Here is an 18,323-nt window from a genome sequence, read left to right as displayed (position 1 = left end):
ACAAGGTGAATCATGCCAATTTAATATTCGTTACATTTCTCATTTTTCACACAAGTTCATAGTCATCTCCGTATGAAGTATGTTTGTGTGGTAGAGTTAAGTCAGCTACAAGATTGGCGTTTCTCGCCCTCTGTATTGATGTAAAAATATTTTTATTATTGCATTATTCCGCTTAGGCAAGCCATTCACCTGTGTCTATTGCAGTATAGTTGTTAGAACAAAACCAACAACTAGCAGATAGCTTGCAACTGCTCACTAAGAGGCCAGAAGACATTACTGCTAAATTTCATGAAATCCAAGATCAGCCTCACTATTAATGTCTTGAGCATCTTCAGTGGCTATTTGACTACTTTCCGATTCACCGTGCACTTTGCTGACTGCTGAAAAGAAAAATTATCCAGCAGACTTGGCTCATTTTCAATGCCAAAAATGTCTTCAGCTAACTCATTTGAACTTGCCTGCACATAAAATCGGAAAAACCTAAACTGCAGTAAGACAATAATAAGGATTTATTATTAATATGTTAGATACTGAAGTGTAAGCACATAAACAAATTTGTAGGCAAAGCAACAAACGACATGAGAATGAAATGACAGAGTTACCTAAAAGGTGAAACCCAAGACAACGGCAGCTGTCGAATGTTGTTGGTATGAAGGCTGCAGTACGCGCTGGAGATGGCATGAGTGTAAGCACAAAAACGAATTTGTAGAGAAAGCAACAAACGACATGAGAACGACATGACAGAGTTAGCTGTCACCTAAAAGGTGAAACTCATGACAACGGTGGCTGTCGAATGTTGTCGGTATGAAGGCTCCAGTACGCAGTGAAGCCGGCATGACACTTGCTCTAATAAAATAACCATATTTGCTTTTTTGCTCGTTCTATGTGACGAAAACATCAGTATAGCATGATTATAAGAAGTACATACTATTCAAACTTCGTGCTACTGACTGGTCCCTTAAAGGACTGGTGTCTTAAAGGCCAAGCTTTCAAGAGCCCTACATAGTGCACTAGTAAGTATGAGTGCACCTTGGAAAATCAAGTACTCGATAGTGTCAGTCTATACTGTCCTCTGACACCATGACATGATACAAGCTTTTCATCACAATCTCACTCTAGCTCAAGATATTGACACATTTTCACGGTTGGCTCTGTTGGTGACGTACAAGCAGCCATTTTGTTTATTTATGTCCTGACATTATCAACACTGCTCATACTGGTGCACGATGCCGCCAGAACAAATCTATAGAGTCAACACCACAAGGTGCACCAAGCTAAGTTAATATTCTCTACCTTTCTCATGTTTCACACTAGCTCATAGTGATTTCCGCATAAAGGATACTTGTATGGCAGAGTTAAGTCAGCTTTTTAAATTGGTGTTTGTCCCCTTTCAATTAATGCAAATTTTTTTCAGCAAGCCACCTACCTGTGTCCATTGCAGTCTAGCTGTAAACAAAATCAACAACTAAGACATAGATTGTAATGTGCCTGCAGAGAAGCCAGAAGGCATTACTGCTAAATTTCTTCACATAAAATTGAAGATCAGCATCCCCATCGATGACTTGGTCATCATCAGGAGCTTTTTGACTACTTTATAAATAACTTTCAACTTTGATGATTGTTAAGAAAAATCATCCCGTAGACTTGGTTACTCATGGAGCCTAACAATGTCCTGAGCTAGCTCATTTGAACTTGTCTGTATGAAAAAAGAGAAACAAAACTACAATGAGACAATAACAAGGATGTATTTATTCATATGTTAGATCATAAATTGTAAGCACATAAGCGAATTTGTCAGCAAATCGACAAAGGACATGAGAGGGACATGGGAGTCAACTGTCACCTAGAAGATGAAACCCACGAAAACGGCAGCAATCGAATGTTGTTGGTATGAAGGCAGCAGTATACACTGAAGCTGGCGTGTCACATGTTATAACAAGTTAACCATATTGCCACGTTCCGTTTCCCAAGTTTTTTTTTGTTGTATCGTAATTTATTCATTGTACTTTCTTGCATTATTATTGTACCTTCATCTTTAGTTAAAGCATCGGGACGATGCCTTTTTTTCAGAGGGGGGCAATGCCACGTTCCATTTCCCAAGTTTTTGTTATCGTTCCAAAACACCACACCATTCTCAGCGCGAACCGCGCCTGCAGTTTTCGAGAAGGTTCCGGGCTGTAGTAGTTCATTTCGATAAGATCACGCCCACTGTGCGAACGGTACAGATTGTTCTGGAACCTACACCACCACCAGCGATAACGCTAAAACATTCGACGGCAAGAGTATAAATGCCGACGCGCGTCGCCGCTTGTCATTTGTTGATCGATCGAAGGCCGACGCTCCGTTCGCCGCTATCAGTCCGAGACTGCTATCTGTGCGAGACTGCTGCTGTAATTGGACTTTCCGTTTACCGGGCACAGATCCGCCCAAATAAACAGTTAAATCCCAACACGAAGTCTCCTGTCTTCGGCCACGTCATGACCCCGTGACATCTGACATCTAATTGGAGCTTAAACATCGCCTCCAGACGCCTCCGTTACTTGCAAATTTCGACGAATTCGCCGAGACAGAAATACATACTGACGCAAGCAGCGCAGGTCTTGGCGCCGTTCTTGTGCAGAGGGCTGACGGACTTGAAAGGGTTATTAGTTACGCCAACCGATCGCTATCCAAAGCAGAAGCAAATTATTCCACAACAGAAAAGGAGTGCCTCGCCATCATCTGGGCTACGTCGAAATTTCGCCCCTACCTCTACGGCAGGCCTTTCAAACTTGTGAGCGACCACCACGCCTTGTGTTGGCTAGCCACCTTGAAGGACCCTTCAGGTCGCCTTGCACGATGGAGCCTGAGACTTCAAGAGTATGACATTACTGTCATTTACAAGTCCGGCAAAAAACACTCTGACGCCGACTGTCTCTTTCGTGCGCCTGTCGACCAACCACTACCCGACGACCCGGATGACGAGTACTTCTTGGGAACGATAACTACCAGCGACTTCGCTGAACGACCGCTGGCCGACCCGGAACTTAAGGCCCTAATAGAATACCTCGAAGGCAGGACCGCCGAAGTCCCGAAGGTATTCAAGCGCGCACTTGCGTCGTTCTTTGTACGAAACGGTTTTCTACAAAAGAAAAACTTTTCACCACTTTGAGCTAAGTACCTCCTTGTGGTGCCTTCAGCTCTGCGACCAGAACTCCTGCCAATTACAGCAGCAGTCTCGTCCAATTACAGCAGCAGTCTCGCACAGATAGCAGTCTCGGACTGATAGCGGCGAACGGAGCGTCGGCCTTCGATCGATCAACAAATGACAAGCGGCGACGCGCGTCGGCATTTATACTCTTGCCGTCGAATGTTCTAGCGTTATCGCTGGCGGTGGTGTAGGTTCCAGAACAATCTGTACCTTTCGCACAGTGGGCGTGATCTTATCGAAATGATCTACTACAGTCCGGAACCTTCTCGAAAACTGCAGGCGCGGTTCGCGCTGAGAATGGTGTGGTGTTTTGGGACGATAACAAAAACTTGGGAAATGGAACGTGGCATTGCCCCCCTCTGAAAAAAAGGCATCGTCCTGATGCTCTAACTAAAGAAGAAGGTACAATAATAATGCAAGAAAGTACAATGAATAAATTATGGTACAACAATAATACAAAAAAAACACTGGTTCAGTTTGTTAACGCGCATGAAACGGCTTAAGGCGCGCGACATGGACGACTTCAGGTCGCGATCGGCGTCGTTGAGAGTTCGTGATGCCGTCGGGGACAACCTCGTAATCAAGTGGGCTGAGACGTCGAACCACCCTGTACGGTCCGAAGTACCATCGCAGAAGCTTTTCACTTAGTCCACGTCGGTGTATCGGCGTCCACACCCAAACACGTTCACCGGGCTGGTATTCCACGAAGCGTCGTCGAAGGTTGTAACGGTGGCTGTCGGTCGTCTGTTGATTCTTGATACGGAGACGCGCAAGTTGTCGGGCTTCTTCAGCGCGTTGAAGGTACTCGCTCACATTGAGGTTTTCTTCGTCGGTGACGTTGGGTAACATGGCATCGAGCGTCGTTGCCGGGCTCCTTCCGTAGACCAATTTGTATGGAGATATTTGCGTCGTCTCCTGCACCGCCGTGTTGAATGCGAAGGTCACACACGCAAGAATGGCGTCCCACGTCTTGTGTTCGCCATCGACGTACATTGACAGCATGTCGGCGATCGTCTTGTTAAGCCGCTCGGTGAGGCCGTTGGTCTGTGGGTGGTACGCTGTCGTCCGGCGGTGGTTTGTTTGGCTGTATGCCAAGATCGCTTGAGTTAAGTCGGCAGTGAATGCCGTTCCTCTGTCGGTGATACGGACCTCCGGGCCGCCGTAATGTAGGACGATATTTTCGACGAAGAACTTAGCTATCTCGAATGCACTGCCTTTTGGCAGGGCTTTTGTCTCGGCGTAGCGGGTGAGGTAGTCGGTAGCTACCACGATCCACTTGTTTCCGAAAGTCGACGTCGGGAACGGCCCCAGTAGGTCCATACCAATCTGCTGGAAAGGTCGGCAAGGTAGATCAATTGGCTGCAGAAGTCCCGCTGGCCTTGTCGGCGGGGTCTTGCGTCGCTGACAGTCCCGGCATGTCCTCACATAACGAGTGACGTCGGTGGTAAGACGTGGCCAGTAGTACCTTTCTTGTATCCTCGCGAGCGTGCGAGAAACACCGAGGTGCCCTGCCGTCGGATCGTCGTGCAGGGCCTGCAGGAGTTCTGGTCGCAGAGCTGAAGGCACCACAAGGAGGTACTTAGCTCGAAGTGGTGAAAAGTTTTTCTTTTGTAGAAGACCGTTTCGTACAAAGAACGACGCAAGTGCGCGCTTGAATACCTTCGGGACTTCGGCGGTTCTGCCTTCGAGGTATTCTATTAGGGCCTTAAGTTCCGGGTCGGCCCGCTGTTGTTCAGCGAAGCGCGTCGGCATTTATACTGTTGCCGTCGAATGTTCTAGCGTTATCGCTGGCGGTGGTGTAGGTTCCAGAAAAATCTGTACCGTTCGCACAGTGGGCGTGATCTTATCGAAATGATCTACTATACAGTCTGGAACCTTCTCGAAAAGTGCAGGCGCGGTTCGCGCTGAGAATGGTGTGGCGTTTTAGGACGATAACAAAAACTTGGGAAATGGAACGTGGCAATATTTGTTTTTGTTTTTTTCCTTGCATGTGATAATCAGTATAGTAGGTTAATAAAAAGTACATACTAATAAACCTTTTTGCTACTGACTGGTCTCTTATAGCGATTCTGGACGACGAGCAAAGTATTCTTGATTTCTGCAGCTAATCAATCTAGCATCAAGGGGAACGAGAGACTAGGTCAGGTAATAGTCCATTTCGTTGCATGACACTTTTGCATTCAAAACAGCTCTCATGGTATTTGGGCTTCAATTTCACTCACAGCATGACAGCAAATGTGAAACTGAAAAAGATGACAACAAACAGATTTGATCATAAAGAGATCACAGAAGCTGTATTACTGGACAAGTTATGAGAACTTACCGTTCATGGTTCTGGCGAGAAAAGAGTAACAATTATTAATATCCGCACAATTTACTCTATCACTGTTTTTCGACAGCTGCTAAGTATATTGAGTAACTGGCAACACTGAATTTCGAAAGAGCATTGCAGCGCAGCCAATTTACTATTCTTTAAAAAGATTGATAGTTTTTTCACATGAATAGTACACAGTTGCCTTAAAGGACACATTCCAGGCCAGTAGTTTTTTTCAAACTCAGCTTGCACTTCTGAGCCTTAATAATTCAATCATTTCATTATTTAAATTTCATAAAAAGCTTCATATATGGGTTGCAAAATCACGGGTTGTTTTCAATATTATACTACTAGAACACTTTCCCTCCTCCTCGCGCTGTGCGCCCAGCTGATGCATAGATGTGAAACAGCTAGCTCCACCACCCTGATTTTTTTTTCTAGCTCCACTCAGCCTGCAAAGGAATTTTAATGATGAGTCGGTACGCACCGACTACTAATGTGGCTGGCTAACACCTCCACGGGCCAGGGCTCATCACTTTAACAGGCGCTTCGAACTGACAGAACAACAAATAACACCCGTGCATGCACGTACGTATAAACACACACACACACAGACACACAAACACACACACGCACACAAACACACGCACACACACACACACACACACACCTGCTAAACAAGTCAAATATCAGTATTTTGTCGTGCGATCGCACATCTGCTGTTATTGCACAGTTATTCTCACTTGCTGCGGTGGTTGAGCGAGTTAGAACGGTGGTGCTAAATCACAACTTCAGGTATCGCAGGTTCAGATCCTAAATGTGTTAACTTTCACATTTTGTTTTTTTCTTTTAAATGCGAAGCATTTCTTGGTGAACTCGAGGACTTTGAGCGTATCTATCTATCTATCTATCTATCTATCTATCTATCTATCTATCTATCTATCTATCTATCTTTCTATCTATCTATCTATCTATCTATCTATCTATCTATCTATCTATCTATCTATCTATCTATCTAGCTGCCTAAGTTTTTGAGCTCTCCTGGCCGTTTAGATAATGGTATCTATACCAAACTTGATGTGATAGAACATGACTGTATAATGAACATAACTGACTAAATATGACAGGAAAATCTTGAGAGTTATGGCAGAAATTCACAATTTACATGTCATGGTCGTGTTGGTTTGGCGGTGGTTTTCTTGTCATTATATGTTGCAAAACTGGTATGGTATGACATGACTGCATGGCGAGCACAAGCGACAGACCCTAACATTCAAATAATTACACGTGTGTCGTGTAACGGCATGCCTACATGCTACACTCATGATGTGCTCGCGGCCGTTTCGATAGCTTTGCATATACCGAATTTGGTATTACGGGACACGAATGGATGATGAAGGTATGTGACTGTTGTGAACGTGATAATGATAAGATGCGTGTCATGTAACAACATGACTACATGCCATGCTCACGAATCGCTCGCGGCCATTTCGCTCGCTTATCATGAACCAAATTCGGTATTGCGGGACATGAATAGATGACCAAGGTATGTGACTTGTGCCAACATGATAATCATGAGAGGTGTGTCATGTAAAAACATGACTACATGCTACGCTCATGACGTGATAGCGGCTGTTTTGCTATCTTTAGATGTACCAAATTGGTATTACCTGACGCCAACGAATGACATGGTGAATGACACGTACAAACACAATGATCATGGCATGCGTATTACGTATAAACGTGACTTCGTCTCACACTCCTGATGCGGTCGCGACCGTTTCGCCACCTTCACATTAGCCAAAGCTTGGTATTACTTCACTTGAAGGGATGACGAAGGTATGTGACTGGTGCAAACAAGATAACCATCAGATGCGTGTCATGTAAGAACAATAATACACGCCACACTCGAGGCGCCTATACATTTATACGTGAGCGGGCACGCGTGCGCGCCGGCGTTCGTTTTAGCGTGTCACGCCGGCGATGCTACGCCAGGTGCCGATATCCCCATTGCAGAGATCAGTGGATCTCCTCACTGACTTTCATTGTCGATCTGCATGCCATAGACTCGCGGGCACCCATCGCGCTGCGTTGCTTTGATGCATGCACGTTTGAGCGCCCACGGCTTCCTTCCGTCATGAGGAGACGCAGAAGCGGTGCTAAGTAACATCGTCGGCGCGAAATGCGACATGTTGAATTTTGCACCGGTTGCCAACGGGCCGCGCCCACGCACGCTGGTCGCGCTGGTCGCGCCTGACGTCACACTATAGAGTGCTTGAGTTTTTATATCGTGGCGTTGCTGCGCCCAGTCTGCGCGTGTGTCAACGTTGCGTTGGAGTATATCGGGCCTTTCATGAGGTGCTCCCCGTCGTTGCGATAGCTCCATTTGTACCAAATTTGGCATCACGGGAAGTGAATAGACGATGAAGGTAAATGACACGTACAAACCTGATAATGATAATATGACTGATTGAGATGTGGGGTATAACGTACCAAAGTCACCATATGAATATGACGCCATAGTCTGGGGTTCTTTACCTTGTACCTAAATCTGAGCACACGGGCCTACAACATTTCTGCCTACATCGGAATTGCAGCCGCCGCAGCCGGGATTTGACCCCGCGACCTACGTGTCACCAGCCGAGTACCTTAGCCACTTCACCACCGCGGCGGGGCGATAATGATAATTTGCGTTTAATGTAAAATATGACTACATGCTACGCTCATAGCGTTTTTGCGGCCGTTTCACTAGTTCCATACATACTAAATTTGGTATTGCGTGAGGTAAAGGGACGTTGATTGTAAATGACTCGTCCAAATATGATAATATTAATATGAATTTCATGTAAAACATGACTGCATGCTACGCTTATAGCATGCTCGTGGCCATTTTGCTAGCTCCTTATATATCAAATTTGGTATCAGGTGACGTTATTAGATGACGAAGGTAAATGAAATGTCATAATAATCATGACATGGAAGTCATGTACGGCATAGTATACCTCCTCCTCTTAACATTGTGCTGATTTTAAAGTGACCTATCACCCTTCCTCATTCGTGCTTCGCATATAATCGATTCCTACTGTACGTGGAATCTGCCAGTTTTCTTATGTCACATAGGAGGGGGGGGGGAGAACTAATCTGACTACTTGGAATAAATTGTTGTTTTTTCTTTTTAGAAGAAATTTAGGTGGAAAGCTGTAGCTGTACCTAAAGGGCCCGACAATTACGTCATGCTTGCTTTTTTTGCTGGTGCCTCGTTTGAATGAGGCATCAGCGTAATCTTACAGGCTTAAGTTATTACTGGAAGCAATAGTCCTGAGCCCAGGAAAAAGAAACAGTGGCTATCTTTAACGCTCTAATAAAAAAATAAGTAGCTTTGGTGTCGTTTGAAACCGAAGCTGAATATACAAAAACATGTGACAACATAATAAAATATTGATAATGTTTTCGTGCTTCTTACTGCAATATCTATGGTTGAAAGCTCCGGTTCTTTCAATTGAAGAAGCAAATTTGTTAGGTCCAGAATAATTATTGCTAGTATACCTTTTTTTAGCGGTGAAACATTCATAAACAGACGTAGTTTTTTTCTCATGGCTTTCACGAAGAATTTTGTGTGCTTGAACAATAGCTCGCGTGTCATTTGGTAATGATACGCAATTCTTATATATAACATACCAGTTTGACAAGATCAATAGGATTATAAGTGTGAAGAGTGTGGGGTTGTAGTGGCCACTTTAGTGCAGTATTGAGCGACAAAGATGTTGACGACTTCCCCCCCGGAGAAGCCAACAGTGCTTACAGGGAGCACCGATGACAAGATCCAAGGGCTACCACTACGACACCGTACTTCTACATACCACAAGTGAAGTATAATTCTTCATTACATAGTCAGCGTGTTGAGTGCGTATGTTTAATATCTTTTCTTGCTAGTCTCGTCCAAAAAAAGATCCCCCCCCCCGTACTTGCAATGTGCTCAAACCACGCCGTGTTCAACCAACTAGGTCACGTCCCAGAGAGCTTACTCACCGCTAGCTACATGTAACCTGCGTATAGCATTCCGCACGCAAAGCTTGCAGGTGTAGCTTTGCGAGCGTCATGCAAAGCGACCCCGCGAGAGGTTGGCGCAGAACGCACGTGCCACGCAACCTCGAAGCTTTCGGTGCGCTGTTCTAAAACTGCATATTCAATGGTATGTGCTTACGCCGAGCTGCCGTCGACGCGAGAGAGGTATGTCAGTAGATGCTATGCTTTGCGCAGTGTGCAAATCTATGGAACCATGATTTGCGAAGATTTTTTGAATGGGAGTGAACCCACAATAGTATTCAGGTGACTTTTCGAACACCGCAGTTCTTGCACAAGACACGTGACCATGGTCAGGTGTCTTGTCCCAAATGGAGTGAACGCGACAAGTGCGAGCGACTGATTATTATTACTTGCTAATTTTCAAGTAATGCAGCTCAATGCAGGGCTAATAGAGGAGTTGTGTAAATGAATACACCAGGAAAGAATAACGTTATCATCACGCTTCTTAACAAAACAAATATCGTTACAACATAAAGGTAACTGGTTACAAAATGAAATAAGTAAACCATGCAGCTCTTTCTGGTAAACAGTGATGCTCAAACAAATTGTATTCGAACATATTAGTACATGCAGAAATGATCTTAAGAAGGTGGCCAAGTCTAGTTGAGAGAGCATGAGCATACCCTATTGAAAAAAACGAATATGGGCATGGTGTAAACCACCACCCACCATTATAGTGGATTAATGTAGTGGGAGAATGGTGGGAAATGCCCACCATGGCGCATAGTGGGATATGGTGGGTGCTGCAGTGCCGGCAACGCTTGAGCGCAAAATGGCGTCAGAAACACCGTGACGAGCTGTCACAAAAAATAAAATAGAATTTTATAAAAACGGGATAAAAAACACCCGTCCCGTAAAAAAAAACAAGGTGCCACGAAGGATCGAACGTGCAACCTACGGATTTCCATTGGGAGACACTAACCACTGCGCCATACCAACATGTGGTTGGTTATGTGTTAAATAGTTAGTTGGCATACAAACTTACGGTTCAACTTCAGTTATGTTTGTCGTGTACACGACATAGACGAGATCTGCACCTGCTACTGAAAATTGCGCATTTATTAAACACAAGCAACTGCTGCCTGTAACGATTGCCACTGTGTTAATGGCACCAGTGCTAGTTTCTTCACCATTTACATTTGCAAGAAAAACAACAAGTGGACTGGGGAGCAGCAACAGTTTCCCGGCAGGGTCTGCCAAGTTTAATGTCCATTTTGCGCTCGTTTTAAAGGGCGACATCTGCTCACGCTTTATGACGCTTCTAGACTCATTTCATAGATACGCCCGCCTAGTTTATTTGAGTATTGGGTTGCTTTTCGCGCAAGCTAGAGGGCGATCGGGCCAGCGCAATGCTGTAGCTCTTTCGCTAAAGCAACAAATGCATAACGGCTTGGCCTAAACGACTGCAGTGTGCCGGAAACATTACGCTATCATATTGATTCCCCAAGCATACGAATTGCCACGTCTGAGTTCTCGCACAAAAGCTAGAGAAGTGCCGGCGAGTGCGACCGGCAGCTGTCGGTGAGAAGAGACGTACGTTCTCTGGGAGTGCTTGAATCGCGTCGCATCGATGTTTGTTGCTTCTTGAGCGGACACCATACACAATGAACAATGCTTCATTTAGGTTAATTGATGCCATGGCTGCGCTCTATTGTCATTATTAATCGTCGAAATCCTGTATTCTGAAACCGGGAAGCACGGATGAACACAATTGTACGGGCTCGGTCAGTAGGCCTAACCTTTGGTGGAAATCGTGGTGGTAGAACATGTAGTGTACAGATCCCAGCTTGGTACACTATATAAATTGCCCGCCATTATAAGCCTACCCATCATCTGCTTACTGCTTCGCAGCATTATTGCGATGGTGGGCCGAGCTTCTCATTTTGGTACACCATGTGGCCCACCATAACAAGCAGCACCCATCATCTGCTTAGTGCTTCCCAGCATTATCGCAATGGTGCGAAGAGTTTCTCAGCTTGGTACACAATGTGGCCTACCATAATAAGCACCACCCACCATACGCTTAGGGCTTCCCAGCATTATCGCAATGGTGGGCAAAGTGTCCCATTATTGACCACTATCTAGCCTCTGCTTTCCACCATCATTTCCACTTTACCCATCATCTGTACACCATACCACCCAGTATGTCCCTACACATCCACCATATTTTCCACTACGTACCACCATATTCATCACAATTTCCACCATGCCCAATAATATTTCCACCACGCCCACCATGTTTTCCAGTATCCACCATGGCAATTTTTCCGATAGGGTACACAATGTTATTATCATTAGATAGTCGACATATGTTCGTAAATGCGCTGCACCACAGTACTCATGCTTCAGGTAAAGCTCGAAACAAGCATGCGACCTGTGAAGCCCGAAGCTTACCAGGTTTTAGCTTTCTTTAGTAACACTCGTACATTATTTTGCTCCTTGTGAATATAAATATTTCTTCAAGTGTTTGTTCTTTAGAAGTTGTTGTCTGCTAGTAAAGTGTTTCCAGCTCAAATGTGCAACCTGCCCTGTGTGTTGACACCACTCCTGTTTATGTGCTCCTTGTGTCACTGATCATAGACACCTCATCTTTAGATGCTATCAGCATTGGTTGATTGACTTGTGGAGTTTAACGTCCCAAAACCACCATATGATTATGAGAGATGCCGTAGTGGAGGGATCCAGAAATTTAGACTTCCTAGGGGTCTTTAACGTGGGCCCAAACTTGGGCACATGGGCCTACAACATTTCCGCCTCCATTTCACGAACTGCGGGTCTGAAGCCAAGTACCTTAGCCACTCGACCGCCCCGGCGGGGGATGCGATCACCATTTCCTAATCTTCCCATACGATATGATGAATGCATCCCAGTCAATACAAAAGACATCAAGGCTCTCACCGTCACTGTCATGCCATTTTGAGGCTATATATATTTCCATGATTAGAGAGACCATAAAGTGCTCTATTTGACTATGCATATTCATGTCAGAGTTTTTTACCGGGAGCCACAATGGCTATAATATCGTAGTTTCGCTGCATTTGATGGTTGCACCACTCCCCGCGTGGTGAAAGCACCGGTGAATGGTGCAAATTTAACTGCATTTCCAAGCTGATTAAGCTCTTTTTACTGTTTTCACAAGCAGAGGCGTGACCACGTGGTAGAACATCCGCTTACCACGCAAACTACCTGGGTTTAATCCCCCCTTAAATCCAAACAACCCTGGTTTATTCGCAAATCTATTCCAGGGTTTTTTATAACTAGTTTGTTTTATTTGCATTATTCTCGATTTCTCCCTCTCACATAGGATGATAATTTTTCGCTCAGAACCAACGATGCCGACACCGGACTTTCTGTGAAGCGAACTCTTTAACGCTATTGCGTTAGTAGTGAAGAGTTTTACTAGTGGTTGAACGATAATTCACTTACAGTGACGATGCACCGTAAGGCACGGTGCAACGAGACAGCAGCAATAAGAAGCACAGGCTGAGTTAGCCCAGTGCTAGATGTAGATGTCGATCTCAAGTTTGTGGCTCACACTCACCTTGGAAAATCGGCTAAGAATCAGACAGCTTGACAATATAAATATATATATTATATCTTTTTCACTAGCCGAGAGGTCACTGGAGGCGCATCTTTTTCCCAATAGCCATTGCTAAAGAAATAGCCATTCAAGGGACCTAAATTGTTTCAGACCTAGGTTAACCACAGAGCTTGAGAAAGCAAACATGGGCAATTTTATGTCAACGCCAGCGCATGTCATCCGATGCAGCAAATGACTCGCTACAATAAATTCCCCGAGTGGTTTGCTCCAAGACGCGGTACGGCCTTTCGTATTTTACAATGAGCTTCGAGGATAATCCAGGTGTTAGGTGTGGATTACAAGAGACGCTGAAGCATAACTAGGATCAGGTAGTGAGGTGGCATGGTGTTTATTAGTATAACCAAAAGGAAGGCTAGTGGGAACCTGTTCATATTGGGCAGCACAAAAAAAGAAGTACACAATTAGGAGAATGAAACAGCACTTGTCCTTTTTCCTTTTTCGAGTGTTCATTTTGTGCACGGCTCCGTATGAATGATTTTCTTTTTGGCGTTGCTACTCTTGTGGTATGAAAGTACGTGCGAGCCGCCAACACTCTTCAGCTTGTCGAGCAATGCCAGATATAGGTGGATGCTCGCAACCATCAGGGTGATAGTGCAGTAGTGTCTCGACAGTGTGGAATTTCGTGCTCCAATTCCAATGCAATGCTCAATAGGACCCGATCGATACCTACAAGATACTCGTCAATCGCAATCTAATCAAGTGAACATTTTGCGCATGGGCCTGTGGATGAATGTGTGCTTAGTCAAACATGTACAAGCCATTACCAACTGGGGTCGCTCTGCTCCAGCCTTGCACGACTCGGCGAAAGCTGAGCAGGCTTTTTACTGTGTCGAGAGGTTCGGCCGGTGGCAGATCCTAAAGGAGTTGGCATACATTTATTTACCTTACACCTGAATGGGTGCATTTCGTAACGTTCAGTTCTAGGTTAATTAACTTAAAGCGCAATTTCAGTTGTCATCTCCGTGTTTTTCGAGTTTTTCTTAGACTGCTCAACCTGCTCTGGCTGCAAGGAAAGCGTTTAATTTTCTTATAATAATTTTTAAGGTGTTGTGCTGAAAAAAACGTGATATGAATCTGAAAGATGCGGCAATGAACGGCCCGATAGCTCGATGACCTGGTGTAATGTGCTTCTATATATGAGCCCATGGCCTGCCGAGGTTATATAGTGGCTAAAATACTCGGCTGCTGACCCGCAGGCCGCGCGATTGAAACCTGGCTGCAGCGTCTGCATTTTAAACAAAGGCAAAAATGCTGTAGGCCCGTGTGTTTAGATTTGGGTACACGTTAAAGAACTCCAGGTGGTAGAAAATTCCAGAGCCCTCCACTACGGCGTATCTCATAATCATATGGTGGTTTTGGCAGTTGAACCTCTTATACATACCTAAATATGAGCACATGTGGATCTATCAGGATGCATTCATTTAAATGGGGCCGTTAACTTGGTTCCAAAAACTTACGTGGTGTTACCGAACACATGGCTCAAAGTACAAAGTACACAGTTACGGTGGCCGCAGTTTTGATGAAGGTGGAAATGCTTGAGGCCCGCGTGCTTAAAAAATTCGACAGATCCCACGTACCTGGGAATCGACGCTAGGCGAAGCATGGTGACCACGTTGCAACTTTTTTACTGAGCGACACTTCATAGGATGACGCTAATATATGTACAAATGTTGTACGCACAGACATAGGTTGAAGAGTTGCAATGTTTTTATAACCAGTTATTTGCACTTGCACAACGATGCCTACTGGAACATACGTACCAGCAACACCAGAAGTTGATATGAAGCGCTGATGCTCGCGAGGATGCCGGCCCTGAACACTGCCACATAAATCAAATTCTGCCCATGGCAACTAACCACAAAAACGTTAACCCGACGTGATAGATGTGTGAAAGGAGCACATGTGTGATATTTATAAAGTTGGGTAGGCAGCACTGCAACCAATATTGACGTTTCACGAAGATTAACGTCTATTTGAAAAGTAGTTCTGAGACCTGGCGTAGCTCTGTGGTGAATTGCTTCATTGCAAAACAGAATGCTTGGGTTCAATTCCAGCTGTGACCCTGACATTCATTCTTTGCATTCGTCGGGTTGACGCAACAAATTTAGGTTATTTCATAACGCATCGCGCGTTAAAATTATCCATGTGTGTTCTCATAGTTCCTGGGTAGAAACTAAGTCAATCACTTGTGGCACATACCCGCATACCAGTGGCACATACCAGCTCATGAGTATACCACTGTTTGGCGGGACGTGTTTGACAACGTACGTGACGGGATTGTGACATTATTGACGTCTTGAGCAGCGCGTCACATTCGCCAAAGCATCTTACCTTCTCACTCTAATTTTGGTTCACGTCAAGTTAAGTAGGGTGATCACGAGAGCACCCAAACGTAAGCGGCTAGATAGATAGATAGATACGCTCAAAGTCACCGAAGTTTGCTAAGAAATGCTCCGCATTTAAAAAACGCCAGGCTTGTTGGGAAGGCGCAGCACAGTCAAAGTGAAAGCTACAAAGCAGCCTTTCAGAGCCTTTTCGAAACACTGATTTTGCAACTGCAGCTAGCACGCCTGCTTGATACCCTCTACGGCATTATTGATCAAAACTTTCCAAAATTCGGCCAGCATTCACTATGCTATTTTTCGCCATTTTTCTGACAAGCGCAGCAGCCGCTAAATTATTGCGATGAATTTCGTGCTAATGGTGCATGCACTAGCTAATGACAATGAGAAATTATGCGTGAAGTGGGTATGTGTCACAGTTTATAGCTCAAGAAAAACCAGCTTTTGTAATGAGTTGCAGCACTGAACAACCCAGTCGTTACGCTATTTGCCTTGTGTGACGACTCTTTGTTCTTTCGCTGTTTTACAATGCCTCCTAAGTCGTATTAACACGATTGCTTTCATGATGTCACGTCAGGCTAAGGCAAATTTGCCAACGTATCCCAAGTAGCACCGTGGCTCAGTAATAGAATGCCCGGCTGGCACCCAGCGGACCCGGTTTCAAGCCCCACTCTGTTATTGGTCCTAAGTTCCTTTTCTGAAGCGCTGCGCGAGACCAGAGTCAAACTTTCATAACAGCTGTATTAAAATGCCTGTAAAAACCCTAGGTGGTCAATCATTTCGAAAACTTTCACAACGGCACCGTTCATAACCATATGATCACTTTAGGATGTTAAATTCTAATATTACTATGTTAACTGAAGCCACAAGGTCATCGTTCTAAAAGGTGTTGGCTCAGTCGCTGTAAAAACAAACGTGCACATAGCACGCATTTTCACGCATGCGTTCTTTCGCTGCAAATCTGCTGGTCACTTTGTTTTGTTTTGCATCAAAGTACAGAATTATACGAGAAACGTTACTAAAATAAGGTCATTCTGGTGCAACCAGGTTCGACATTCCTTCTTTAAACTAGATTTTTTTTCATGAAAATTTTGAGGGTTTTGCATGCCAAGAACACGGTGTTATTACGAGGCCCACTGTAGAAAACTCTGGAAATTTCGAGGACCTGGTGTTCTTTGAGGCGCGCCGGCATAGCAAAACCATGATGATATCGTAAAAAGCAGTTATAGCCCACTGGAATTCGACACCCGCCAAGTAGCGACAGGGAAAGTAAAACGAGCCCTAGAAGTAATGCAAAAAGGCAAAGCCGCTTGTGAGGATAAGGTAACAATGAACCTTGTGAATAAATTGTTTTGAAAAACTGGCCACCTTTTATATAAGGTGCATCTTGACGGGAAGGGTACCCTAATCTTGAAAGAACGCGAACATCATTTTAATTCATAAGAAAGAAGATGTCATGGACATGAAAAATTACAGACTGATAAGCATACTGTTCATTCTCTACAGAGAAATCCCTAATATAATTTCGAATAGTATAAAAGTGACGTTATAGTTCAATCAACAAAGTGACGAAGCAGGATTCCGTAAAGGCTACTCCACAATAGACCATATTTATACTATCAGTAAGGTAACAGAGGAATGGGCGAAATACAACCAACACCTATACATAGATTTGATAGACTACAAGAAGGCGTTTGACCTTGATGAATAATCAGCAGTAATGCAGGCACTACGAAATAAGGGCGCCTACAAACCCTACATAAACATACTGGAAGAAAATTCAGTACATCACCAGCTACTCTAGTTCTCCATAAACAGTGCGACAGAATTCTATTAAAGAAGGTTGTAAGGGAAGGAGACACTATCTCTCCAATGCTATTCTCCGCTTGTTTACAGCAGACTCTCGGGGTTCTAGATTGGGAAGAGTTAGGCATAGGAGTTAATGAAGAGTGTCTTAGTAACCTGCGATTCGCTGACGACATTGCCTTGACGATTAACTCAGGAGCAAAAATACACTACATAATACATCATTACGCTATTGGACACGGAGACCAGCAGAGTTGGTCTGAATAATAAAAGTATGCAAAAAGCTAAAGTAATGTGCAACAGTCTCGACAGAAAAGAGCACTTCACGATACGCGGAGAGACGCAGGAAGTTTAGAATGCACAGAGACGCAGGAATCTCTATTTAGGGCAGGCAGTAACCACGGAGCTGAAACATGGGATTGACCTACCTAGAACAAAGATGGGGTGAATCACAATCGGCACACATTTTGAAATAACGTATAGTAATTTGTCGCAAACCTTCATGAAGACGGTGCCTAACAGCGGTATCTTGCCGACAGAGGCGTAGCCAGGGGGGCACACCAAGTTACACCCCCCCCCAACGGAAATTTTTCCCATGCCATAGAGAGCAAAAAATGAACATTTCAAGGTGGTGCAACTCTTTAAACTAAGACGGTGCCGCCACCAAAACAATTCTTGGAAAGCGCCTGCTTGCCGGTACTTACCTAAGGAACGGAAAGCTGGAGGCTTATAAAGAACGTTGAGCCCAAATTGAGGATGACGCATGAAGTGATGGAAAGCGAAATTATACGTGTAACGTTAATATACAAAGAAGAGAATAATGGGTCAGAGAACAAACTTACTGGATTCTCAGAGAAGGCAAACGCATGAAGGGGGACAGATGTCACCGTCATCAGTCATTATTTCCACTACAGTTCAGCCCTTGTCCTGCAGGTCATGCCACTCTCGGCAGGGCATGCCACTCTCACCGTCATCAGCCATTAT

Source organism: Rhipicephalus microplus, chromosome 1, assembly GCF_043290135.1.
Source record: "Rhipicephalus microplus isolate Deutch F79 chromosome 1, USDA_Rmic, whole genome shotgun sequence".
Classification (NCBI taxonomy): domain Eukaryota; kingdom Metazoa; phylum Arthropoda; class Arachnida; order Ixodida; family Ixodidae; genus Rhipicephalus; species Rhipicephalus microplus.
Note: the sequence above shows the minus strand (reverse complement) of the source record.